The sequence below is a fragment of the Amphimedon queenslandica genome, unplaced genomic scaffold, assembly GCF_000090795.2.
Source record: "Amphimedon queenslandica unplaced genomic scaffold, v1.1 AMPQUscaffold_13024, whole genome shotgun sequence".
Lineage (NCBI taxonomy): Eukaryota > Metazoa > Porifera > Demospongiae > Haplosclerida > Niphatidae > Amphimedon > Amphimedon queenslandica.
The window spans coordinates 21,629-27,004 of record NW_003546740.1 but is presented as its reverse complement, the minus strand read 5'-3'; the positions used below and the strand labels follow the sequence as shown (position 1 = coordinate 27,004).

Genomic DNA, 5,376 nt, shown 5'->3' with positions numbered 1-5,376 from the left:
TATCATAATACACTATTACCAATCCGTTATTATAGTGAGGGTACAATAGGGCGGAGTCACTGATCACATGATCTTCAGCTGGAGGGAGTATACACTGTATGGGGTAACTAGTGCCGAAGTGGGTGGGGCTTGAAGACATGTCGTCCTGTTTTATATTCAGTGGTTTAGTTTTTCTCATACTAGTAATACAAACATTACTAGACTCCTCCCAATCTCTGCCCACTCCTTTACCAAGCCACGCATTAGGTATATACCACTTGTCATCTGAAACCGGTTTGACTGGTTTGTTGTGGTCTTTCGGTAGCTTAGTAACTCTGCCCAGTGTGAGGCCACACCCCTCGTTAAGATTCATCATATCAATGTTCCTCATTATTCTATTGCATTGCTTAGCAACAGAAAAATGGGCGACAAAAGGTCCGATGTATTTTGCTCCTTTTTCTCGTCTTGTCAGTCCACTGTACCTCCCTCTCTCTAGCTCCTCCTCTTGGCTGATGGGCGGGTCCTGGAGCTGCTGGGTGGGTGGGACCCTCTTGGTCGACTTTTGATGAAAATTTTAGAATAATGCGAGTAGAACATGGTAAAATAAATACCTAAATCGACAGCAATGATGTGGTGGGTTTTAGTGGAGACACAGAGTTTCATTAAATCAGGAGACTGAGATCTTATAAAATGAAGACAGGGACAGGGTTTGTAGGAGAGAAGTACCATCTACACATGAGAAGAATTATTACGAGGTATTCTAATTTTAATTTTATTATAAAATTGGAAATATTTACCTGGAGTGTTATAGCTAAACATTCTACAGTGTTCCAGTGGATGAATGGCAGCAATGATCATAGCATTAGAAACACTGTAGACCACTAATAATAATAATAATAATAATAATAATAATAATAATAAATAATATTGATGATGATAATAATAATAATAATAATAATAATAAATAATATTGATGATGATAATAATAATAATAATAATAATAATAATAATACTTGTAAATCAGGAAATTTGTGGTGGAAAATTTTTGTGTTTTAAAATCGTGCTGTGACTTAATTTTTACTAAATATGATTGTGTCTTGTATTACTGAATGTGGCATGTAAATATATGTGTGATCTAATTTTTGTGAATTTCTAATCCCGTGAAATTAAAATTACAGTAAAAATTTCCAGATAAACGGTACTATTATTATTATTGATAATGATGTCAATGTAATAACAATTATGAATGTACATGTACATGTAAATTAAGGATTATAATATTGTACATTATTAATGAATAATGATTAATGTACATGTACATGTACATGTAGCTCAAGGAGAGTAACACAAAGTAATATATTTAAAATGGCCGTAACTTGAAAAATTTTAATCGGAGTCAGCTCAAATTTTCTACCAAGCATCAGGCAGAAAATGTAATAAAAATTGCAAATAATTCTTCAGCCAGTTTCAAAAATAAGCATAAAAAGAGCAAATTTAAAAAAAGCAAAGGCCACTCTTGGCTATATAGCCCATGGTTTTCTTTAAAACTCGGCCTCATAATTTTTTATTAAATATTTTATACATTGCCAATTTTCCCATAGAGCATGCTAAGTGAGCTAAACAGCATGAGCTTCATGAGCTGACAAGCACTACAATACAATGCATGGCATTTGAGCAATTTTAAAAATTCATTAAAAATCAAATTTGACTAGACTCAGTTCAAACTTTCTACACAACATAACTACATGCATATGTATCAAAAATTATAAAAATAAAGAATTCTCTTTTTTCATTTTTGACAAAATTTGGTCTAAATCCATGAACAGGGTCTTTTGCAGCAACTTCACAATTAATCCACTAAAAAGCTGATGCTAAAATTTTGTGGGCAATCCTGACACATTGATGTCTTTATGTTCTGTACTACATGTATGTAGAAAGTTTCTAACAAACAATTTTTGAGTTATGAGCATTTCAAAAAAATTTAATTTTCAAAAAAGCATTTTCAAAAAAGAATTTTCAAAAAAGCATTTTTTTAATAAACTCTAAAATTACCCCAATTTTTAATTACATTTTAAATATACATTAATGTTTTTATATGCTACGCAGAAAGTTTAAATTGAACCTGATAAATAATTTAAAAGCAATATGTATAAAAGCAAATTGCAAAGTTGCTCCAAAATCACACCAATATAGTACATGGTATTTCATCAAAACGGAAATTAAAGGATTCTGCATTATTACCATATAGCGCAAAATTTTCGAGGGCTGTAAATTTAACGGATTTTGCGATTTCTTAAAGAATTGTGAAAATTACTTCCGCTAAAATCAAAAATATTAGGGCACAAGATGGTGGACAGTATAGATTTGCAAAAATTAAATCTGCAAAATAGATTTTTAGGCAAATTTGCGACATTTACAGTCCTCAAAAATTTTTGCACCATACAGTATTACATTTTCTGTTATGCATGTGTACTTTATTTACATTCCCTTACTCTGTGAGTAATGTTTCTCTTGTCTTTAAGTTGATTCTCATCCACAACTGCTCTCCTTTCATTTTAGTCTCTACCATCATACAGCATGTGGGCGGGTGTCTAACTAAGAAAGTCCACTGAGGTAAGCATGGAATCCATTATCCTCTGCAATAACTCTCTGACTCATTAGGAGCAACTAAACACGATCAGCCTATCAGCCAACCAGAAGCTCCCTTATCTTGTATAGACCATAGGACTCCACGTGATTTTAAGGCAGGGATGATCACACCTATACCACGCCCTTGACACTGATCCAATAAAAATTACAGAAACTTATAATTATCATTAATTTTTTTGCGAAAAAATAAAATTTTTAAATAAGACCTCTTTGGGTGAGAATGAATTACGTCAAAGAATGATATACGGCAAGGGGCGTGACTGAGCCTGGCTGACTCTGAAATAATTTTCGTGGACGGCAACTTTCTATGGAGTATGAATGGGCTAATGCAGAAAGCAAGCTCTATTAAAGAATATGCTTCATATTGCACCAAATCCCTTTTAGGAGATGCTTAGCAGCGACCATTCTTTCCTCCAACCAGCTTTTGTAGCTTGAAAAAGCTCCATGCCAACGAAAAGAATCAGTTTTGCCTTTTCTTAATTCATCCTCCATTGAATCTTGCCGTCCAAAATGGCGGCCAATTATCACCGTAGGTGGATACCGTAATAAACAGTAATGATATTCATAGGCCACCGTCAATCTCACCTGAAGAGGTCTATAATATTATGCCAGAAAATTATTAATAATATTTAATTCAAAATTTGATCATTAGAATCATTCTTAGAAAACCATCTTTTGGAGATTGAGTAAAACCTTGTTTCTTCTTAAATGGTATCTATAAAAATAAATTGCATGTATGTATTTAATATGATGAATAAGATCATCTACAACCAACCTGAGTATCAGGTGATCTTTCAAACCTAGGCTATACTTTCTCAATATACTCACTAATCATGCTTTAGTAGTTGATACAGTATTCATTGCTGGGTTTGCTGCTTGACAAATGAAGCACTATGGTGCAATGGACTCACCTGCTGGAATTCACTTGAGTGATATGTATTACTTGTACTGTGATATTTTAAGCAATTTGAAAAAAAAATATTATTATGGACTGCATAGTTATAATGATAATTAAAACGATTTAGCTAAATCGTGGCACATGGGTAGGAGAAAGAAGAAAAGCTGAAATTTATTTTAGCATCTGAAGCTCTATTCCAAGAAAGAGTTGGCACAGAAAATTTTTCTAGATATTTAAAAGAGACTGAGAGAGTTTGGTTGCTCCTGCTTTCCGCAGTGCCGCCCGAAAAATTCTCAAAGAGGCTAAATCACAAACTTTGAGCAACTGTAACTCACAAACAACGAAGTTAGGACAAAATCGTTCTTTTTCTTTTACGTTAGATGGGATTTTCTACCTCTGAAGCAAATCTTGGCCCTGTAGAGTGGAACACGAGCTCTCACCTGGAGAGAGGTCCCCTGGTTTAGCAGTTCACAGCTTTTGGTGCCACGGGATGCTACAAGAGCATAGCTAGATGAAAGAAAGCAATTTTATTTGTTGCTAGAAGAAGAAATAGAGCTCTAGACTGCTCAAACAAAATAATAATTTTTTTACAAATCAATTAAACTGTGTGGACAGAATGACAGAACGAGAGCACTAAAGTGCATACCCTCGCCACAGTCTGTGTGTAACAATTTTAATAAATTAAGAGAAAAATAATTAGTGAAAGTTTTGACACAGAAAAGAACCTTCAGCATGTAAAAACTTAGTGAATGTTTTGAGACAGTGAATTTTTTGTATTTTAGACAGAGAAGAAGCTCCAGCATGCTTGCTGCACTGCTGCAGCAATGTAAAGGTGTGGCTGCAATGAAGGTGTGGCTCAATCAAGCCATGCTCCACCCGCACACACAGTAATGGTGGCACATGGCTCTAAGTGTTGAAGAAAGCTTAAGTTTTTCTTGACTTTTAAACAGTTTAGCATACATTTGTTAGGCTCTATTTGTTGCATACAAACGTCTATTGATCCCCTGATGTTTAAAGACTCTGGACGCTACTTCGGGAGAAGAGAGCCTCGTGTAAATTCACAAAAGTATGGATTTTTGGGCTACCATATCTTTAAAACGAAGATTATTAGAGCAATTCCTCTCATATTAATGAAAGATGAGGATTTGCTTTATTGTTTTATCTGCCCAGTTGCTCTTTTGCTCACACTATGAAAAAGTTGTCGGGGAACCGACCTACGTTTGGCGACTTTTCCAGCTTCTTACTCCACGGAAAAGAAAAGTATAGCATTCCCAAGACGGAGAATAACTTTTTCTAGAGCCAGTGTTGATTATAAGACTCTCCAGGACTAGACAAGAAAGCAGTGTCAGCTCAAAAGTGGAGGCCAAGCGAACACACACACACACACAGGACGACTGCTTTACCCTCGCTTCCACGCCTACGCGTGGGCTCGGGTAACGAGTGCACTATAGCACATGCCCTCGCCACAACCAGTGAAGTGTAACACAACAAAAGTGAAACAGTAATGGTTTTTTCAAGAAAATTGGAAAGAATGTTGCTGACTTTCTGATCAGCTACCTTGCTGCTGCAGCAATTAAAGGTGTGGCTGGAATGAAAGGTGTGGCTCAGCTCAATCAAAATATGCACCACCCAGTTTAGTAAAATGGTGCCATGTGGCCTTACTGTGGACAGAAAGATTTAGTTTTTCTAGGCATGCACACAGTTTTACACAGATTTGTTAGGCTCTACTTGTTTCATGCAATTCCTATATCCTGTTTCTTCAGTTTCGAGGCTGTAGCCACCTTCTCAGAGAGGAGCCGCTACGCTACAAGATGGCTCACACTTAAGCTGTCATATCTCACAAACGAAGG

At 35.6% G+C, this 5,376-nt stretch overlaps 1 long non-coding RNA gene across 1 annotated transcript; it reads right to left on the bottom strand.

Moving 5' to 3' along the window:
* Positions 1–20: 20 nt before the first annotated feature.
* On the bottom strand, positions 21–2,745 carry LOC109585684 (uncharacterized). Its single transcript, XR_002186604.1, has 3 exons — positions 2,472–2,745; positions 777–860; positions 21–708 (listed from the first exon to the last, which is right to left on the bottom strand). It is a non-coding gene; the product is annotated as an uncharacterized LOC109585684 (long non-coding RNA).
* Positions 2,746–5,376: the final 2,631 nt, after the last annotated feature.